We start from the raw sequence: 22,592 nt of genomic DNA, 5'->3' as shown, positions 1-22,592 counted from the left end.
TTAAACAAACCCGTTACCAGAAGTCTCCTGGTTGCTAGGTACTAGGTCAAAACGAAGTATAAAACCAAACCTGAAGCTGAAGAAACCCTAAATGTTACGGGAAAGCCCCGGCGGACCTGAAGGAGAGAGCTGTTCACCTCTCTTGTCCTGAGTGCGTGTGAGCGGAGTTGCACACAGCAACACAAGAAATCTTTGTGAGTAGGGAGGGGCGCTGGGACTAGCCTATCACAGAATAGTGTAAGGGAGAGGCGCTGGGACTAGCCTATCACAGAATAGAGTAAGGGAGAGGCGCTGTGACTGGCACTGTGACTAGCCTATCACAGAACGGAGACACAGTCAGTGGAGATTTTCACTGAATCCGAGCACGGATATTGACTCACATTACTCGTATGATACTTGTACTCAGCAAAAGTGCTTTATCCGTACCGGATACTCGTTTCAGCCGAGTATCCGGCTCATCCCTAGTAACTCCTACTAACCAATTGAAAAGTTTATGAATTTGTGCAGACAGATGTGGCACAGCTATTCAGATTGTTGTGACCAAGTGGTTAAGGTGATGGACTTGAGATCCATTGGGGTCTCCCGGCTCAGGTTTGAACCCTGCTGATAACAAAAAGCATTCTTTAAGAGTCTAAGTCTAAGTCTAACTCTGAAAAAAGTAAAAACAATCTGAAAATCTTGAGGGGATGTAGCTCAGTGGTAGAGGGCATGCTTTACATGTATGAGGACCTGGCATCTCCAGCAGGTATTATGGTAGAGTCTTTAAAAGAGCTGCTAAAGACATTACCTCCTCTGGTAATCTGACTGGTAGGGTTATAGAACGTAGTGGTAGACTAAGACCTCCTGTTACACAAACTAAGCGGTCAGCTCTGTCTTTTATACCTCAGACTATCAGACAGCACAACAAGCACTTTAAATGTACATGTTTTACAATTTCTATTTTACCGTATTTATGTACTTGTACTGTAGTATATTTGTTGTATTATGCTCTGGTTTTTATGGGTGTTACAGCAGGTATGAGCACTGTAGTTTCCATTTTTATGGATGAAATAAACTCGACATGCCATTAAGTTTACTTTTCAGCAGGTGGATATATTTCATTTCAGACACTTGCAGCAACAGATGCTTTGTTAAACATCAACAGACTGGAAATAGACTTATTGCTGTTACAAAGCATGGTAAATAACAGAAGATAGCTTCGATCCATTGACCTCTGGGTTATGGGCCCAGCACGCTTCCGCTGTGCCACTCTGCTCTGCTGTTCATACATAGGGGCTGGAAAACCTGTGATTCACTTTTTGAGGGGAAGTTTGGGAACGTGTAGCAACCAAGGTTCCAACATCTTACGGCTTGTAAAGTTAAACATTTGGTTGACCTTGCAGCTATCATTTATGTGAGCTTCCTGATTTCTCACACATTGATTATTCACATGTAACACTTGTGATTGGATGGTATTTTAAAAACAGGGCATTGTGAGTACAGATATAAACATCAGTAAGGAGTCTACCAAGTTGCCTCTTATCATTTTAGTTTGGACACCCAGTGAGGCTTACCGTGAATGTTTGGATTGGGTCGACTAGGGTTTTCTGCTGCTCTCGATCAAAAGGCGGTACTCACTCTGGTTTCTCTTTATAACGCACAAGTCTTTCGCCTTTTACTAAAGACTTCCTTGGAGGGGAACCCTGACGAGTTGAAACTATTTTTGGTGAGCTTTGCTTTTTGGCCCAGCCTTTTGTACTTGCTATTGCTTACCTTTGCTTTTACTCATCAGCTCTGTTTTTATCCCACCCAGAAAAGAGATTTTAGACCTAGAACGAGCCATCTTTTATTTCCTGTAGAGGTCCAAGTGAGAACGAGTGCAAAGAAGAGTGATGAAGAAACCGAAGAAGAAAGGAGGGTAAGGAGTTCCGGACCTGTTATTGTTTTTAGGGAGCAGATTTACAGCTATACACATAACAGCAGCCACGGCCCCATCCAGAAATCCTAAGACTGCAGCTATGGCACGGTTCTGGATGGATTCATACCTCAGAAGCTTAGACCTTACCCTCTGATCTTAAAGTAACTGGTAGGGATGAGCGAGTACAGCATTATCTGTATCTGTATCTGTATCTGTTTCTGTGCTCGGACTGGGCGGGTCCTAACCCGGGAGTGGACAGGATTTAATCCAGAAGTGGGTCGGGTCGTCTTGAAATGGGCGGGGCTTTAACCGGTATGTTATTTTAAGCATGCAATCGATATGGGTTGATCAGAGGCGGGGGGGACTGTGTTCTACGGATCAAATAGATTGAATAAATTAGAAAATAAAAATAAAAATCTCTGACAGGCAGAGACGCAATGTATGAAAAAGGAGAGCCATGTCCTGCTCATTGTTCCTCTTTGTTTTTTCTGTTGCGTGCAGTTGAAGCAGGACATGAAAAATTGCCAGCATGCTCTAATACAATCTTAATTGTTCTGAATCTGGGTTAATTTAACGTTAAACTTGATGTTAAATTTCAGATTAGGAAAGTAAAAGCTCCTACCTTCAGGGCTCATCCGGGAGTTGAACCCGTGACCTCTCGCACCCGAAGCAAGAATCATACCCCTAGACCAACGAGCCATGTAAAAACATTATAATAGAAATTTTCTATCAAGTCAATGTGATCAGTCAGTGACTCGAAAGGCAATTGTTAAGTATTTTGTTTAGCATGTAGTGTTTTTATGGCTCCACTGCCAGATTCAGCTGTCTGACTATAGGTTTCTTCAGCTTCAGGTTTGTTTTTAACTTCGGTTTGTAGTACTTACATACTTAGTAACCAGTAGATTTCTGGTGAACGTGGGTTTCAGACATGCTGCTTGGTTTAAATGCGACTCCCGTTGCATCTCTGCCATCGGAGATTTTTTTTTTTTTAGCTGTCAGCTGCCCCCCCGCCCCCTCTCTCTCTTCTCTCTCTCTCTCTCTGTCTCTCTCTTACTCACACACACACACACACACACACACACTCACACTTACCTGGGGCCTGTTGCACGAAACTAGGATAAGGGATTAAGCCGGGATATTCAAGTTATCCTGGATGAATTTAGCTTGGACTCGGTTGCACGAAACCAGATTGAATTAAGCCCAGCCAAGTAACCATGGAGATTTATTCTTTGCGGTTAGCCTGGTCCAGAGCAGGCTAACAGCCAGGCTAAGATTAATCCTGGAGTCTCGTGTGTCAAATCAGCTTCGGCTCTGATCCAAAATAAACGTGTTTAACAGTTATTCCGTGGTCTTCTGCATGTGTTCTGCTTTATTTTTATTAACACGCATTAGCCTACTTGTCACTATTGTTGTCGCGAGTTGGATTTAAACCCTACGGTTGTTTAGATGTTAGAAATGGTTGCACTGGCACCCAGATGCGGAGTGGGACTTTTCCCGGTGGGACGGTAGTGTGTCGAGGCTGCCTGGCGTGCGACCGCTGCCCGGTGCCCGGTGGCCGCTGCCTGCCGGGGGACTTGCGTCAGTGTCCACTCTCTCTGTAAAAGTAGAGATGAGCAGCGCAGCGTCCGTGGTCTCAGCTTCAGCTTTATACAGGACGCGCTCCGGAGATTAAGTGTGACGATATTAATGTAGCGATGTTCCCAGATGATAATAATGGCAGACTGCTCAGAGACCAATACATTCATGATTTCATTTTCTTATTGCTTGTCCTTCTCTAATAAAGGGTAGTTTGTGTTACTCCTTAATAAGTGGGCCTATTGTTGTTTTATTATAGCTTACATTGGTTTCATAACCTTCTCAATTAGTCTCACATCCCTGGACCAATAACGTGGCCTATATACAGCACGTATGTAGTTTACATTCATCACACCAGGAACACCACAATGCTTCTTAATCTTTTTAGTTTGGTGCGGCCACTGGTCAGAAGAATAAAAAAACATGAATATTGTTATAAATATATGCTCACAGCGTGTATTGAAGTCACTTACTTCTTTTTCTAGTTGTTGAACAATCATGATTGTTCTGTATGAACATTAATTGTACAAATAATTAGGAATATCTTATAGGGATTTGTGCATGGTTGTAAAACATGTTCTCACGTTGTGAATAAGGGTTTGAAATTAAGCCTAAAGTCCTTGGTCCATTTCCCGAGGAACATTAGTTCCCTGTGCTCTCTTTTGTGGCAAAGGACCATATTTTTAAACCCCCACACATTCAGTCGGTCCGCTATTTGGTCTTTTTTTCTCCGTTTGATAAGAGCCGTTATTTCCCTTTTTGCATATTCTTCCCTCCTCTTTACTTTCCATTAGAAGCTGCTGCTCATTGGGTGAAACATTTGGCGCATGCGTCTTCTCATCTCTGCATCAGTAAATCTGTGATTGATACCGTGGTCTATTTGAGAAAGCCGTGAACGTGCACTTATCCCAGCTATCTACACCTGGCTGGACATAGCTCCACCTGTTCATCCTGGCTCGGCAAACGTGCAACCGATTAAGCCGCGATGAGCAGGTCACACTAAGTCAAGCCGCGCTTTTTCACTTATCCTGGATATCTTTATTCTACTTTCGTGCATCAGGCCCCTGGTGTGTAATTGGAAAAAATAAAATAAGAACCAAAAACAAAGTTATTACTAGAATACAACAAGAAACAACAACACGAGCGCAAATGACTAGGAGCCAAGTTACCACAACAGTGCATGTAATGATCTGGCGCTGAAGAGGCGGTCAGCCCGGGTTTATGTATTGCAGTGGGTGATGAGTGATGAGGAACAGCTGAGTGGATGACAGAACGTAGATGGAAAGCCACGCCTCTAGATCCCCTGGAACGCCTCACGGCAAGACAGACAGGACACACAGAAGAAAGGAAGACACGACACAGGTTGGGGAATGCAGCAGACCACAACACTTAGCCCTCGTGACAGAAAAAATGCACCAGATGACCTTCTATCCAGCAGGGAGATGAATACAGAGATTTGGGTACTAGCCTCTACAGTCCCCGCTCTACCAACTGAGCTATCAAAGGGAGCTAGCACATACACACACACTTCCCATTTTTGTCAATGTATAACACAGGACCCCTGGAGGGACTTTCAGTGCTAGAGCGCACTTATAGTCTCAATGCCCAGATGTATTACAAGATTGAAGTTTGTGTGCCTTCCAAGAAGTTGACCTGGGTTCGGTTCCCAGCCATCGCAGTTGCTTTCTGTGAGTGATGTTACTTGCTTTATTTTACAAGAAGTCAGCAGAAAGGTTACTTGCCCAACCTGGTTTGATAGAAACCTTAGATCTCTTGGGCTGCACGATTATGGCCAAAATGATAATCAATTATTTTGATGAATATGGAGATCACAATTATTTGTTGATTTTCTACTCCAAATTTCTGGAAAGGAAGGTTTCACCAATCGTTTAATCTCAGGTTAACAAGGAAGCAAGTTGATTGATGGATGATTCTAGTTACGTCACCAAGTTCAGCCCAAATGATACAGCTGTAAGACATCACATTGGTTGGCTTCCAGCTATGTAATATATGCAAAAGGCAGAAATGGGATTTGAATCCACGCCTCCAGCAAGACTGGAGCTTTAATCTAGTGCCTCAGGCCACTCTGCCACACTACCTGCAAGCCAATGGCATCTTTGATGGCGGCAAAGGTGAGTCACTGATTTGCAACGTGTACAGCTGTAAATCTTCTCCCTAAAACAATAACATCTTTACATTCTAGAACTTCAACCCAACTATCTAGAACTGGAGCTTAACATTCTAGAATTTAAAGCTAACATTGTAGAATGGCAGCTTAACATTCTTGAACTTCAATCTAACATCCTAGAACTGCCAAGTAACATTCTAGAACTGCAACATTTCAGAAATTTTAAGTAAAATGTTTGGACCGCAACTCAAAACTTGACAAGTGCCTGGCTAGCTCAGTCGGTAGAGCATGAGACTCTTAATTTCAGGGTCGTGGGTTCAAGCCCCACGTTGGGCGGTGGTCTTTTAGAGAGTGGGAATGCCTGAGTTCTGCCCAGTATTAGCAGTTCCATCAAAGTGTAAAAATCCCTGTAAATTACCAGAATAAAATTTGCCGGTATTCTACAATCATGGCCTTTGCTGACCTCCTGTTCCTCAGATCAAACTGGTCTGGTGACAATGCATGTTCAAATTCTACAACTTCAACATATTGTTCTACAACTGCAACTTAACATTCCAGAACTGTAGTTAAACATTCTAGAACTTAAACCTAACATTCTACATCTTCAGCTTACCATTCTAGAACTACAATGTAAGTTTTTAGGACTATGAGCAACCTTTTGGGAACGTAACTTGTAAAAATTCTATAACTTCAAACTATTCTTCTTGAATTGCAACTCAAATTTCTAGAATGAAAGCTTAACTTTCTAGAACTGCATCTTTAAATTCTAGAACTTCAACCTAACATTTTAGAACTGCAGCTCAACATTGTAGAATTTAAAGCTGACATTGTAGAATGCCAGCTTAACATTCTAGAACTTCAACCTAACATTAAGAAATACTTAAGAAATGCCTGGCTAAAATTTACGCTCTTGATTGTGTTTTTCCCCTAACATAAGAAATCTCAGACCTGACCCTTCATCCCCCCCACTCACTCTTCTGTTATGGTTGTTCTGTTATTCTACAAAAAAAAAAAAAAAAAACCTGGTTGGGCTTATGTTTTTCATTCTCATACTTCCAATGTGGTGGAAGCTGGATTGTACAAAATAATTGCAATTTTGCCTTTCCAAATAAAAAATTAATTAAAAAAAAAAAAAAAGAAATGCCTGGCTAGCTCAGTCGGTAGAGCATGAGACTCTTAATCTCAGGGTCGTGGGTTTAGAGCCCCACGTTGGGCGGTGGTGTTTTAGAGAGTGGGAATGCCTCAGTTAATGCACAGTCTCAGATGGCTGTATTGGGGTGGATCGGCTGTCAATCGCAAGATTAGCAGTTCCATCCCAGTGTAAAAATCCCTGTAATTTACCAGACTAAAATGTGCCTGCATTCTACACTCATGGCCTGTACCCCCCCAACTGCTCAGGGTGCTGAACCTGTCAGTAGAAATAACCTTTCGTTGTCGGAAACCTTTTTTTTTACATATGTTTAAAAATATCAGAATTCATATTGATATTGCAGTATTCATAATCAATATTGCAATATCACATTTTGTCAATATCGTGCAGCCCTAGTGTGTGTGTGTGTGTGTGTGTGTGTTAAACATATGTAAAAAAAAAAAGGTTTCCGACAACAAAAGGTTATTTCTACTGACAGGTTCAGCACCCTGAGCAGTTGGGGGGGTACAATGCCTTGCTTAAGAGTACCTGGCGGGGCCTGGGAGGTGAAGTGGCATTTCTCCAGCCTCCAATTGACACTTTGGTCCACATGGGGACTTAAACCATCCAGTTCCCCAAACCAAACCCCAACAGACTGAGTGACTGCAAACCCCTAAACATTTGACCCCGACATGATTTGAACACGCAACCTTCTGATCTGGAGTCAGACGCACTACCGTTGCGCCACAAGGTCTACTAATTAATAAAAATACACATCTAAACATCTAAACATTACAACTCATATAAAGCACATACTATTTACTTACTATAGCCATAAAGCAAATGCTTGTGGCTTGAAGATCGAGCTCCTGCTCATAAGATATCAGACAGGGGCAGGCTCTGTGGCGCAATAGGTCAGTGCAGTCAGCTGTTAACCGAAAGGATGGTGGTTCAAGTCCAGTCCGGGACTTCTGTTGATAAATTACCTGGAGTGAGTCAACTCTGGGATTTATCCTTCTGCAGAAGACCATAGAGCAGCCCAAAGATAACCTAAGTGGCCTTACCTCTATTAGAAGGTACAGTTCTGCGGTCACTTGATGTAATACAAGCAAATGCGTAACGTCCTACCCAACAGTTTGGCGATATGTGGCGTGCAACTGTATATCAATGATCAAGCTTGTTGCTGTGAACCAAGAAACCACCAGCAACACGACTGATACATCATCAGTCAGCTATTGCACCCCCACTGCTGCTGTATGTGGACTGTGGCTGCTGCATCAGTGAGGGGTCCAGCAAGCTGCAGACAAGGTTTGGGGAGTGGCCAGGCCTCATTGAGCGGCTGCTGCAGGAGCTGGGAGGGGCAAACGGGAGGGACCTCATGGGGGTGCCACTGCTGGACCAGGTGCACATGGAGCACATGTGGCGTGTGCAGCAACGCCACGTCAAGTGCATCCAGGAGCTGCCTGGTGTGCAGCTTTATACAGAGACGGGTACCATCAAGAAGGGGGGTGTTGTCCTGACCAAGTATGGCTGTGCCAGAGAGTCCACGTCTCTGGAATTCTTTCATTGCTACCTGAACAGGTTCATTCTGTCTAAGCAGTATGTGATTCATGATTGTACTTTTGTTTTTGAATGGTAAATGGACATATTATAAAGAATAATTTTAGAACTTTGCTGGAATTTGTAATCAAAAACATGAACTTTCCCATTTTGACAAACTGTTTTGAACACTTGTGGTATTTCAATGAAGTCTTTGGTCTTGGACAGTTACCTTGCAATCTAAAACTGTATATCCTATTGTCTCTGGAACAATAGTTGGCAGTTGGAGGAATAATGGCTCTTTACAGTAAATTTGCAAAAGAAGATGTTCACAAATTTAGCCCAGGTAAATGCTCAGCCCATATTCACACAGACCTAAACCTACTCACTTAATGCTGGTTAGAATATTCTAATAATCAACAATGCCAGAGAAAAATGACAAAGAGTGATTTTGTAAAAAAGTATTGGCTTTTTCCTTGCAAAAGTTTTGTTACAATAACATTAACAAGCATACCGTTAGTTAAGGTCCTGGTGTGTGTCACGATGTGGAGAATGGTTGCATGTAGGTAGTGTGGCCGAGTGGTCTAAGGCGCTGGATTTAGGCTCCAGTCTCTCTGGAGGCGTGGGTTCAAATTCCACCACTGCCATTTGCAAATGTTACATAGCTGGAAGGCAACCAGTGTGATGACTTGGAATTAATATGAGGTCATCTCTTATGACATAGTTTGGTGAAATACCTAAAGTCATAAGAGGCAACTTGGTAGACTCCTTTCTGACTCTGCTGTTTATATCTGTATCGGCAATGCCCTGTTTTTAATGACCACACAATTGTAAGTGTTCAATGTGAAATACTCATTCATTGCCAAAATTGTCGGTAACTGTGACGGGGCGCATGTCGGCCGTCACGGTAGCGATACACTACCTATACCATCCAAAGACTGAGACTGCAGGTATTTGTTAAATGCCCGTATATGTTAAACGTGTTCGTATGTTTCTTTAATTTTCATAATGTTTAAAATCAAGGCAGATGAGGCATTAACAGTGTAAAGATCAACGAGCCACTGACATATGTTCAAATCTGGTTCATTCAATAAATTGTCTTAAAATCCTCCAGCCAGTTTCATATTACACCAACATTTGCAGCATCCTGAGCCTTTTTCAGGTTAGTACAAAAACTTAGCCTAGAGTAATTTTATTTTCCTCAAGTTACATTTAAACATTAAAAAAAAAAAAACATTGCAACTTTTATTGCAAGACAAAAAAGCTTTACAAAAGCCCACGCAAAAATCTGGCATTGTGGACTGCAATACTCGCAAAAAAGACCAAAACATTCTTGAGGGAGTGATGTCTCCAGCTGCTGAAAAGCACAATTTATAAATATTTCCCCAGGTGTGTGTGGATGCATGTTTATGTAGGAGAGCACAATGTGATCTTTTGCAGGTCTCTGGTACTGTGTGCATTTCCATGTGTCTGAAAGCACAATGTTACCATTACATGAGGTAGTTTGCAGCTGATGTTTGTATTATTGTGACTTTGTGGGGGGCCGTGTATGTGTTTTAGTGGGTCTTTACATATGCTCATCTTCTGTAAAGCACAATAGCGCTCTATTGGACCACCAGGTCAAAATTGACCTAGGAAAACCAAACATTATGTATTTAAAACCCTAAAATTCAATAAAATCAGTAATTTTACTAGCAAAGTTCATTGATAACCACTCATGTTATTTTTGGTTAATAGAAATTCATTTCTGATAAAGAAACTTAAGTAAAATTTGACCCCAAGACAAAAAGGAAAAACAAGTTTTAAACTAAAATAGACTCAAGCTTACTAATGGGTACTTGCCATGCTGTCGGTTGTAGTTAATCTAAACAACAACAGTGTTGATCCCAAAGTGATCCTTTGTGTAATTGTTTTAGTTTGGAGGCATGCATAAAGTAATGGCAAAAAGAAACCGTGCTTCCTGGCAGATTAAATCATTCATTGCATAGAATTCAATCAGAGAAGTATGGTAAAATCAGTTCAGTTTAATATCATCACAGATATAAGTATGTACATGCAGAAACATGTCAAAGGCGCGTCAGGTTGGCGGCCTGGTCGCCCAGCGTCAGGTTGGCGGCCTGGTCGCCCAGCGTCAGGTTGGCGGCCTGGTCGCCCAGCGTCAGGTTGGCGGCCTGGTCGCCCAGCGTCAGATTGGCAGCCTGGTCGCCCAGCGTCTGATTGGCAGCCTGGTCGCCCAGCGTCTGATTGGCAGCCTGGTCGCCCAGCGTCTGATTGGCAGCCTGGTCGCCCAGCGTCTGATTGGCAGCCTGGTCGCCCAGCGTCTGATTGGCAGCCTGGTCGCCCAGCGTCTGATTGGCAGCCTGGTCGCCCAGCGTCTGATTGGCAGCCTGGTCGCCCAGCGTCTGATTGGCAGCCTGGTCGCCCAGCGTCTGATTGGCAGCCTGGTCGCCCAGCGTCTGATTGGCAGCCTGGTCGCCCAGCGTCTGATTGGCAGCCTGGTCGCCCAGCGTCTGATTGGCAGCCTGTCGCCCAGCGTCTGATTGTCAGCCTGGTCGCCCAGCGTCTGATTGGCAGCCTGGTCGCCCAGCGTCTGATTGCAGCCTGGTCGCCCAGCGGCTGATTGGCAGCCTGGTCGCCCAGCGTCTGATTGGCAGCCTGGTCGCCCACGTCTGATTGGCAGCCTGGTCGCCCAGCGTCTGATTGGCAGCCTGGTCGCCCAGCGTCTGATTGGCAGCCTGGTCGCCCAGCGTCTGATTGGCAGCCTGGTCGCCCAGCGTCTGATTGGCAGCCTGGTCGCCCAGCGTCTGATTGGCAGCCTGGTCGCCCAGCGTCTGATTGGCAGCCTGGTCGCCCAGCGTCTGATGGCAGCCTGGTCGCCCAGCGTCTGATTGGCAGCCTGGTCGCCCAGCGTCTGATTGGCAGCCTGGTCGCCCAGCGTCTGATTGGCAGCCTGGTCGCCCAGCGTCTGATTGGCAGCCTGGTCGCCCAGCGTCTGATTGGCAGCCTGGTCGCCCAGCGTCTGATTGGCAGCCTGGTCGCCAGCGTCTGATTGGCAGCTGGTCGCCCAGCGTCTGATTGGCAGCCTGGTCGCCAGCGTCTGATTGGCAGCCATGGTCGCCCCGTCTGATTGGCAGCCTGGTCGCCCAGCGTCTGATTGGCAGCCTGGTCGCCCAGCGTCTGATTGGCAGCCTGGTCGCCCAGCGTCTGATTGGCAGCCTGGTCGCCCAGCGTCTGATTGGCAGCCTGGTCGCCCAGCGTCTGATTGGCAGCCTGGTCGCCCAGCGTCTGATTGGCAGCCTGGTCGCCCAGCGTCTGATTGGCAGCCTGGTCGCCCAGCGTCTGATTGGCAGCCTGGTCGCCCAGCGTCTGATTGGCAGCCTGGTCGCCCAGCGTCTGATTGGCAGCCTGGTCGCCCAGCGTCTGATTGGCAGCCTGGTCGCCCAGCGTCTGATTGGCAGCCTGGTCGCCCAGCGTCTGATTGGCAGCCTGGTCGCCCAGCGTCTGATTGGCAGCCTGGTCGCCCAGCGTCTGATTGGCAGCCTGGTCGCCCAGCGTCTGATTGGCAGCCTGGTCGCCCAGCGTCTGATTGGCAGCCTGGTCGCCAGCGTCTGATTGGCAGCCTGGTCGCCCAGCGTCTGATTGGCAGCCTGGTCGCCCAGCGTCTGATTGGCCTGGTCGCCCAGCGTCTGATTGGCAGCCTGGTCGCCCAGCGTCTGATTGGCAGCCTGGTCGCCCAGCGTCTGATTGGCAGCCTGGTCCCAGCGTCTGATTGGCAGCCTGGTCGCCCAGCGTCTGATTGGCAGCCTGGTCGCCCAGCGTCTGATTGGCAGCCTGGTCGCCCAGCGTCTGATTGGCAGCCTGGTCGCCCAGCGTCTGATTGGCAGCCTGGTCGCCAGCGTCTGATTGGCAGCCTGGTCGCCCAGCGTCTGATTGGCAGCCTGGTCGCCCAGCGTCTGATTGGCAGCCTGGTCGCCCAGCGTCTGATTGGCAGCCTGGTCGCCCAGCGTCTGATTGGCAGCCTGGTCGCCCAGCGTCTGATTGGCAGCCTGGTCGCCCAGCGTCTGATTGGCAGCCTGGTCGCCCAGCGTCTGATTGGCAGCCTGGTCGCCCAAGCGTCTGATTGGCAGCCTGGTCGCCCAGCGTCTGATTGGCAGCCTGGTCGCCCAGCGTCTGATTGGCAGCCTGGTCGCCCAGCGTCTGATTGCAGCTGGTCGCCCAGCGTCTGATTGGCAGCCTGGTCGCCCAGCGTCTGATTGCAGCCTGGTCGCCCAGCGTCTGATTGGCAGCCTGGTCGCCCAGCGTCTGATTGGCAGCCTGGTCGCCCAGCGTCTGATTGGCAGCCTGGTCGCCCAGCGTCTGATTGGCAGCCTGGTCGCCCAGCGTCTGATTGGCAGCCTGGTCGCCCAGCGTCTGATTGGCAGCCTGGGCGCCCAGCGTCTGATTGGCAGCCTGGTCGCCCAGCGTCTGATTGGCAGCCTGGTCGCCCAGCGTCTGATTGGCAGCCTGGTCGCCCAGCGTCTGATTGGCAGCCTGGTCGCCCAGCGTCTGATTGGCAGCCTGGTCGCCCAGCGTCTGATTGGCAGCCTGGTCGCCCAGCGTCTGATTGGCAGCCTGGTCGCCCAGCGTCTGATTGGCAGCCTGGTCGCCCAGCGTCTGATTGGCAGCCTGGTCGCCCAGCGTCTGATTGGCAGCCTGGTCGCCCAGCGTCTGATTGGCAGCCTGGTCGCCCAGCGTCAGGCAGGTTTGGAGCTGATTGGGTCCGTTCAGGGGCATTTGAACATCTGCAAGTTTTTGAATAGCTGCCTCAGCTTCCACTTCATTGGTTTCCAGTTGTGCTGAAAAATATGTAGAAATTGTTAAGTCCCAACTACCCAACTTACCATTTAGGCTTCTTTGTTTTTGATTAAAAAGTAAAGCAAGTATTACGACTTCCTTTTAAGACTTGATATCTCCAAATCATTTAATTGGTAATTAGGCCAGTGGAGTTTTGTTTACATCATTACAGAATCTGAATTGAGATTAAGCTAGCACAGCAGTTTGTTCATGTGCTGCAGTTACTTGGTTTGGGAAATTCCACGATCTCTACAGAGCTACCTTAGCTAAGTTGGCTGACTGACTATATAAATGTCTGAATAATTTGAGAAGCCAGTTTTATACCCACATTGTTTGGTCACAATAGCTTGAAATTAAACATGGGTTGGATCCCCATTCCAAAAGCCAGACATCTTAACCTTAATTTACTACATTGTGCCACAAAGAACAACTGTAAACACAGCAGCATTTTCCCAATAGGGTTTCACAGAACCTGCTCACCTTCTTTAGCAGCTTGGATCAACTTGGATTCCATTGACTGGAGAAGCAAAAAGGCCCTCTTCATGGAGATATCATTTGGAGACACATCTGTAGTACAAAATAAATTCAGTTAGTGTCTGTAAGTAGCTCTTGAAAGATTCTGTCACTGGCGTTCTTACCTCTAATCATTCTCCTCTGCAGCTCATCATGTCTTTCATTTGTGCCTCCAACTGGCAAACTCAAGCCTAAGGACAATGCAACTGCTGTTAATCAAATATTGCTGCTGTTTGACAGCACATTTCATGACCTTGGTCCAGGTAAATTTAATTTCAGTAATTGAGTAATTTACCCTACATTTTACATTTGCTATACTCCGCTACATATTTGAATAAAAGTTTCAAACAGAAGAAATGTAACAACCTTTGTTAATCCAAACAGTCAGCACACAAATAACAAAGACCCAAACAGCTCCCATCACTCCAGTCACCAAGAGAAACTGGTTCCTGTGCTACATGCCAGGTTAAAACCCATCATGCAGGTAGCACAGGTGTTGCTGATCAGCTCTGATTGGCTCTCTCTGCAGAGTCAGTGCTAGTTGAGATTCAGCCCATGAAAAATGGGAATTTGGAAGCAAGGGACATGTACAGACTATATTGTAAAGAAAGTCCAGGAAGTTGTGTTTTTTACAAGAATGAAAGTCAGTGATGTTTGTCTGAACACTGTTAGACTTTTTTTGGTAAATTTGCGTTAACTTACTGGCAACGTGCTGTAACTTCCTAATTACAGTATCATAATTGTACATGTTTTTTTTACAGTATAATACCCTTACTGTAACTTAGTTTTACAGTAGTAAAAATATCCTTGGTTTTACTGTTTAAAGAACTCCACAGTGGCAAAGCCCCAGGGATTGATTAAATTCGTTGAGAAATATTGTAAGGAGAGGCTGTCTTGGTTGACATACCTCTTCAACATTGCGTGGAGGTCTGTGGCAGTGCCTAAGGAGTGGCAGACCAGGGTGGTGGTTCCCCTCTTCAAGAAGAATGGAATCTGCTCATTACAGGAGTATCACACTGCTCAGCCTCCTTGGTAAACTCTACTCCAAGGTGCTGTAAAGTCAAATTTAGACAATCCTCAGCAAGGAGTGTGCCAATGTACGTAACATTTCAGCAAATGGCAGTGGTGGGATTTGAACCCACGCCTCCAGAGAGACTGGAGCCTTAGGCTGAATCCCATTCCTTCCCCTTACCCCTTCCCCTAGCTTTTGCGCGTTCACGCGGCACCTAGTGCCGGTCCAATACGTATTACGAGCTAGGGGTAGGGCATAGATCAAGGGCTGTATAGCCAGGGCTGCCAACTTTTCCCAAAACCTTGGAGTGAGATTTGGGGGGGCAACCCATATTTTGCCACGTACAAAGCAATTTTTTGGGGTCTTTATCCTTCAGGGTTTAAATTGTGATTTGTGATATGTGGGGGGGTGGGGTTCTCCCTAGGGGGGTCTGGGGGTATGCCCCCCCAGGAAAGAAAATTGAAAAATAAACCATTAAAGGGCATTTTCTGGAGAGTTTTTTTTTGCAAAAAAATTGAGAAATCAAGTCTTACATGATATGTGCAAAACTGTAGGGTTAAGAACCTTTGCATTGTTGTAGTATCAACAGGTTTTAAGGCATTCAGCATTTACATTATATACATTATTAACTTCTTATGATACAAGAACTGACCCAGACAACGTGCCAAACATAATGAACCACATGAAGAGACAGTAGCAAATCTCATCAACAGCTGAGAAGATTGGGGTCTGTGGGGAACAGGTCCAGGGGTCCCTGGTGTTGGGACAAGGGACCCAAAGTTAAATTAATGTTGAGGGATCAACTAAGACCACTGAAATTCTAAAGAATAAGAACCACTGATCTACATAAATTCTTATCCTTTAACCTTTGTGCCAAGGTTCAGTAATGTTTGGCCCTCATCCTCTGGGCCCCACTTACTGGATTTACTTTGGGGGGAAAAAAAGACTATTTGTTCATTTCATAAAACATCAAAATAATTATTTACAGTTACATTTAGAGATGCACCGAGGTTAGAGAAGCACAATAGTGGCCCAATGTTGCAGTATAGTATATATAGTATAGTGTATATAGTATATATAGTATAGTATATATAGTATAGCTCAGATGTTTTCACCAGATTTCTGCCATGTTTACAACTTTGTGCACATTCAAAATATAACTCCTCCATCTCTGTTGTCCGAGATTTGGAGAGTTGTAATATAGTCTGCTGTGCAGTCATTGCTCCGCTGATATGGTTGATCTCATTCAGACCGTCTGACAGACACAGACGCCCATTCGGGTCTCTGGTCTCTGACAAAGTTTAGAGGAGGCTGTACGCTGCGCATTATCGGAGGACTACACGGATGCAACGCGTCACTGTCCACAGCAGAGCAGGTCCACTAACATGAACTGAAGTTGCTACGCTACCAGCCGCGCTGCTCACCTCTATGTTACAGAGAGAGTGGACACGAAGCGACGGACGGGTCTGTGATACTCAGAGCTCATACCTAAAGCCGGGGAAATGGGATGGATCGTAAAAAAATGTTCTGTTTGCGACAATTCGAAACTTTCACAGACAGGGAGCGCTCTTGAACCCCCTCACAGTCTCTGAAAGCACAACTAGTGGCTAAACAGATAAATCTATAGATAAACTCATCTATCAGAAATTTGACCGACCGGGTTGACACTTCAGCGTGAGAAATCGGGGGTGTGGCGTGTGAGCGTGTGAAACCAGTCAAATGCGTGTGTCTCACGGCCAATGCGTGAGAGTTGGCAGCCCTGCTGTATAGCCCTTGGGACCTAGTGTGGACGCGACCTCACTAGAAAACACACAGGCATCAATGGCTGCCCGTCGACCAGAGAGACACATGAATGTAAGTACTTTCGGCTTAAATAATTGATTAAAAAGTTACGACAGTCTTGTTTTGTGGTCTATGCAGTCCTGTACATGTATACTTGCAACCATGTTCCTAACTGAAACTTTTTAAAAATCGCTAGCTTGCAATGCTAACGCTAATCGCTAACGCTAACGCTAACGTTGAACAGTCCCACATATTTCTGCCTTGAATGGACTGTATAGATCGCATAGATTGTATTGTTAGATATATATTAACGGTCTATGATACATCGCTACGTGCTTAACATATACCGCCCTGTCTCACACAGGAGGACACAGGAGGACACAGCAGCTGATCCAGGTTGGGGCTGAAAACGAGCAGACGTTTCCTAATTCATATGTTCATGTTGTACCCATTCATTATTGCATTGGTAGCCTACTATTATTGTAATAATCTGTAATTAATTCCTGTTCATTGTTCATGCACTTGTTATATTGTTGTTGGTTTGATATGGGACACTGATGATATGTGAGGGGGGGGGGTTACTGGCCAAAAGGCTCCAGACTGGTCTGGATATCAGAGCAGCTGTAGTTACAACAGTGTAGTGTGTGTGTAGTTTGTTTGTGGTCTTGTGTGTATTTTTTTAGTTTTACACATATGAGTGCCTTTTATTGTGTGCGACATGTTAGTTATGGTTCTAATAGTTGACAATGGTTCTGTAACATTATTTTATGTAACGTTTTTGCCTGTTATGTTCAATTTATCACCAATAAAGACAGATTTTTGTCAACAAAATGTTTTTGTGAACATCAATGACATTCAAAACGGTGATAACTGAAACAGATATACAACACACCATGTATACAGGGTGTATATGTATGTATATGTACACATGATGCATGTGTATACACATTTGTATTGCAAACAGACCTAAGTACTACACAGATAAGTACTCTGCACTACCAAAGTGAACCTAAAATAACTATAAAATATATAACACACACTGTTGTCCAAACCCACACAATCAACAGACCTAGACGGCATCTTGGAAGTTTGTGATCAATACTGTATGGTGATGTCACCAAGTGGTGTCCCAATTCATAGGGGTATGTTTTCACCCCTTACCCCTACCCCTTGGTTTCAAGGGCCAAGGGGTAGGGGTAAGGGCCAAGGGGTAGGGGTAAGGGGAAGGAATGGCATTCAGCCTTAGTCTACCTCTACGTTCTATAACCCTACCAGTCAGATTACCACAGGAGGTAATATCTTCTGCAGCTCTTTTAAAGACTCTACCATAATACCTGCTGGAGATGCCAGGTCCTCATACATGTAAAGCATGCGCTCTATCACTGAGCTACATCCCCTTTTTTCTGAGATAGACTTAGACTTATCTTTATTAATCCTTTTGGGATGACTCCCGCAAGGAAATTTAAATACCACTGAATAAAAGAAGAAACATGGGTAAAACATGTAATGTTAACGTTGTATATGGCTTCAAAACCTGTAAATGCAACTGCAGGTGGCTGGAAATCAAACCTGGGCAAAATGCTTGCACTGCTATGGTATAACTCATAGTCAAAAATTAACACACCTGTTGCTCTTCTGCTGGACCAGGGCCGGCCTGTGGCTTAGGCAGTATAGGCAAATGCTAAGGGCGCAAACCACCAGGGGGCGCCCGGCCTGTGCTGTACCTGTAACGTAGGGTGACCAGACGTCCCAGGTTTCCGGGGACAGTCCCTTATTTTGGCTACCTGTCCCCGGCTGGATCTTTCCCCGGAAATGTCCCCGGTTTTCACTGTGACTGACAGACCCGAAATTGGAATGAAAGAAAAAACGTAGCCGATAATCGCACACCCAACACAGGCTCCAGACCGCCAGAGCCAGCGGTGCTCAGAGATGTTTTAGAAGCCGTATTTTACGATGTTAAAAATCACTGATTATTTACATGGAGTCTGGTGGGTTTAGCGAACGCAATTTCGCGGACTTTTATGTTTTAAAAAGGATCTTAATCTTTAACAGAAAGGTCGAGCTCCTTAGAAATCCTTTCCATAATGTTGTCAGACACTTAGAATATTAATCTGAGTCTGTCAGCAGCTAAACAAGAACTTTTATGAACGTAAATACAAGCTGGACAATTATCCTATTAACTTACATTGCAGCGATCTCGTTTAATATTGCATCAATGTCAAAGGAAAATATGTCCTCAATAGTTTTTATTGTATCTGATTCTCAAGGAGCTGTTGCAGAAACAAGCCTTGAGCAGTAAAGCAAAAGCTGTCAGTAGTTCAGTAAACATTACAACATTATGAAATATTGAGACTTTCTATCTTGAAATATTAGGACTTTCTATCTTAAAATATTAGGACTATTAGGACTTTATATTTTGAAATATTAAGACTTTCTATCTTGAAATATTAGGACTTTTTATCTTGAAGTATAAGGACTTTCTAGCTTGAAATATTAGGACTTTTTATCTTGAAATATTCGGGCCTTTTAATCTTGAAATATTAGGACTTTCTATCTTGAGGTGTAGTGGAGTGGAGTAGGAACTAGCAGCAGGGGTGGGTCTAGGATGATACCTTGGGGGGGGCTCAGCCCCTAATGAGAACAGCTCTAGGTCTAGTGTTCCCGTTTTAAGTTTTACAAAAATAAAAACATACTTGTTTTGGAGGTAAATACGCTTCTGAGCTGAAAATGTCCCCGGATTTTGTCTGAGAAATCTGGTCACCTTACTATAACGTCACCTTAATTAAAAAAACAAGCCCGACTTCTTTTACCTGCATCTAAATCTCATAATGTCAAAGCGTCCTAAACTGTCTGGTGCCCAGGGGAGGAAAAAGAAAAGTAGAGGAGGAAAAACGTGACAAAGACAGAGGTAATGTTACAGTAAAGGTGATGATGATAATGATATATTTTGCTGTTGCAGAACAATGATCGATAATAGCATAGCCGTTAGCATGACATAGTTGGCTAATCAATAAATAGCGAGCGCTATCTGTTAGTTTTAACATCAGTTAACTGTACAGTGATGCAAGGGGGCGCCACCTAAAATCTTGCCTAGGGCACCAAATTGTTTAGGGCCGGGCCTGTGCTGGACAATACAATGTTTACTGCAAATCTTATAAAACAGACTGAAAATAAATGCTAAGAAATACATTGGTGGAGACTGGTGGCTTCCAGTACCTATGAGATAACACAATATTGTTAATGAACAAAAATGGTATATGCGTCATTGAGTCATAGTTGAGTCATTAGTTTGCTACCACCCTTAAAGAATGCCTTTCGTTGTCTCAATGTCAGAAATCTCTGAAGTAACCATAGAATCACAACTTCCATTCAGCCACGTTGAATGGACCGTTCCATGTTCAACCACCTGTCATTGTATTTTCAGCATCAGTTGTGTTGTTTTTGTTTTTAAAACACTTGCCCTGTGTGTGGGTTGAACTCACAACCTTCAGATTATGAGACTGACACGCTGCCAACTGCGCCAAAGCTGGGGAACGATAGTCTGTAAGGGGGGGGGGGGGGGGGGGGGAGAAGAGGAAAAAGGGGAAGAGGGAGGGAAGAAGGAAAAAGAGAAAAAGGAGGAAAAAAGAAGAAATTAGAGAAAAGATGAGAAAGATGCTAAATTACACACATAGTGTAAGAGTTTTATAGTTTCTATTAAGTCAGATTTTAATTTAATTGCTGAAATTGGAATGTTTCTGGGAAATAAGGGAAGTTTAACGTAGATTCAAAGGTCACAGGTTCGATCCCCACCTAGCACCAGATCTTAGGTTCCATCCCCACCTAGCACCAGATCTTAGGTTCCATCCCCACCTAGCACCAGATCTTAGGTTGGATCACCACCTAGTGCCAGAAGATCCAGTTACACTGTCCACAACTTTATTGTTCTACTAAACAAAGTTTTGGAGGAATAAGATATTAGTAAGGTTGGGAAACAATTTAAACAAATAATTTATAACGTTTAGATTGACTTTTGAACAATATATCTGTTTTTAGTACTGCATACATTTAGTAATCGTGCTATATTTGGTCAATATTAAAAGTTAGTCTTTATAATAAGCATTGTTTAGTAATAAATAATTTTCTTTTTCTTTAAACAATGTATGACAGGTAAAACCAAGCATTTTTACTTCTCTTTTCTCTAAAAGCTAGTAAGTCTTACAGTAATCATTGCAGGGAAGTAGGGTGTATAAAGGCAAGTCATATGCTCAGCAGTGTGTACACTATCATTTGGAATAATCTTGAAATGAAGCCAATTAATATAATACATGCCAACTTTATTACATTATTGATCTCAACAAAACAATATGTCTTTAGGTAACGAATAATATTGTTTAGCACAAGAAATGACTGACTATACAAAGGTTTTTACACCAGGGAGGAAAATAAGAGAATCAACAAACTAATTATGTAGAAAGAGTAAAACACACATAACATATAAACCACAATACATCATAGTATTGTATGCATAGTAAAATCTAACTATTTACATTTTCTATTTACATTATACATTTACATTTTTGATTTTTTAATGTGATCCCAATCCCAATTTAACTTTACCTTCTTAGTGTGAAATCCACACGTGCAGACCTGTGCTCCACCAAAAAGAGACATCTGCCCCCGCTGCTGGAGTGGACACTTCTCTATCTGTAATTAACCCAAATTAAAATGCACCAGACTGTTACATGACATTAATTAATTGTTGCTAGTTGTTAAAAAATATATGTAATAAGCTGTACCTTAAGATAGAGCTCATGCCATCTCTTTTGCCTCGGGGCCGGTCTATTCCCAGCATCAGTAGGCCAGACCCCTGTAGCGGCAAACGTCCTCAGCCGGGACAGCCATTCATCGTCCCCCATGGCACGATGCTTCTCAGCCTTAGAAGCCATCTGAGATTAAAACTCAATAGGACAATAGGACAATAATGTCAATAGTTAGGCACTTAATAAGGTCCCTTTATTGTATCCAAAAAAGACAAAACTATAGTATAAGATTTAATCAAATAATTATATATTACAGGCATGACCATGGAATAGCTAATTTCTATCATCTAAATCTATCTACCTTCATCTTATAGTAAAGCATGTTGTAACATTGCTAGTACAGGGGCTTGAGTCATAATTGAGGCTTATATATAATCATTATCAACATTAATATTATTATATTACAATTATATTTTATTGTCAACAAATACTACAGTGGACTAAAGTTGGGGTAAACGTTTGAATGCTAATCTTAAAGTAATATAAATTATAAGGGACTGATGTCAATTCAATCAATTTATCAGTTCTCTCTCTCTCTCTCTCTCTCTCTCTAACGCTACTAAAGATTATAAAATATATTATAATAATAATATTTTAAAATAAAAATTAAATTACAGCTAACGTTAACTTAAGATACTGACGTTACTTAACATATTGATGTTACTTTATACATAAAGTGATACACGTAACGTAGCCTATCCTGTTGACTAACGTTATACTCTTCTCAACTAGAAAAGTGCACCGCAACATGACTTCGCAGGCAAATAAACACATAGCTACATACATTACATGAACATGTAACAGGTTTAATGCACAACATGTCACGGTGACGTTTGGCCTAACGTTACCGTAGCGTTAATACACTAGCTACTACTGCTTACAGCAGCATAACGTTATAAGCTTGTTCTTAACTAGCAAAGTGCACAACAATATGACATTGCGGTCAAACAAATACATCAATTACATGAACTTTTGACAAGTTTAATTCATGAGATGTGGTGCCAGTAATAACTTACTTTATTTTCCGTGGAAAAATACCGAGATGAGTCGTCTTCTCTTGCGATTGCAGCAAAGCTGCCATCGAAGCAGAAAATGCGTTTGGATTGGTAGGAAATGGAGATGGGCGTTGCCAAGAGGAGGCGCTTTTTTGATTGGCAAGAAATGGATATGAAGTCTCTCGTGATTGGCAAAAAATGGAAGGGAGCTTTGGGTTTGATTGGTAAGAAAAGGAGATGAGAAAGTGGACAAATACGTTCTGGGTAGCGCCACTCTGCTCTGCTGTTTGGGCTCAGGGGATGGAAAATTCTGTGATTCACATTTTGAGGGAAGGTGGCAAAAAAGGTTCTAACAGCTTACGGGTGGCAAAGTTTAACATTTTGAAG

General features: G+C 43.9%; 1 long non-coding RNA gene and 5 other non-coding genes across 6 annotated transcripts; 3 read left to right on the top strand and 3 right to left on the bottom strand.

Moving 5' to 3' along the window:
- Positions 1–1,613: 1,613 nt before the first annotated feature.
- On the top strand, positions 1,614–1,730 carry LOC116678264 (U5 spliceosomal RNA). Its single transcript, XR_004329208.1, has one exon. It is a non-coding gene; the product is annotated as a U5 spliceosomal RNA (small nuclear RNA).
- Positions 1,731–2,524: 794 nt separating this feature from the next.
- trnap-cgg (transfer RNA proline (anticodon CGG)) lies at positions 2,525–2,596 on the bottom strand. Its single transcript has one exon. It is a non-coding gene; the product is annotated as a tRNA-Pro (tRNA).
- Positions 2,597–5,863: 3,267 nt separating this feature from the next.
- trnak-cuu (transfer RNA lysine (anticodon CUU)) lies at positions 5,864–5,936 on the top strand. Its single transcript has one exon. It is a non-coding gene; the product is annotated as a tRNA-Lys (tRNA).
- Positions 5,937–7,411: 1,475 nt separating this feature from the next.
- trnaw-cca (transfer RNA tryptophan (anticodon CCA)) lies at positions 7,412–7,483 on the bottom strand. Its single transcript has one exon. It is a non-coding gene; the product is annotated as a tRNA-Trp (tRNA).
- Positions 7,484–8,833: 1,350 nt separating this feature from the next.
- trnal-uag (transfer RNA leucine (anticodon UAG)) lies at positions 8,834–8,915 on the top strand. The gene has a single exon. It is a non-coding gene; the product is annotated as a tRNA-Leu (tRNA).
- A 4,156-nt stretch (positions 8,916–13,071) lies between these two features.
- On the bottom strand, positions 13,072–13,769 carry LOC116678262 (uncharacterized). The gene is made up of 3 exons (XR_004329206.1): positions 13,740–13,769; positions 13,582–13,668; positions 13,072–13,103 (listed from the first exon to the last, which is right to left on the bottom strand). It is a non-coding gene; the product is annotated as an uncharacterized LOC116678262 (long non-coding RNA).
- Positions 13,770–22,592: the final 8,823 nt, after the last annotated feature.

This window comes from Etheostoma spectabile, unplaced genomic scaffold (assembly GCF_008692095.1).
Source record: "Etheostoma spectabile isolate EspeVRDwgs_2016 unplaced genomic scaffold, UIUC_Espe_1.0 scaffold00006827, whole genome shotgun sequence".
Classification (NCBI taxonomy): Eukaryota; Metazoa; Chordata; class Actinopteri; order Perciformes; family Percidae; genus Etheostoma; species Etheostoma spectabile.
Note: the sequence above shows the minus strand (reverse complement) of the source record. Positions and strands in the feature narration are given on the sequence as shown.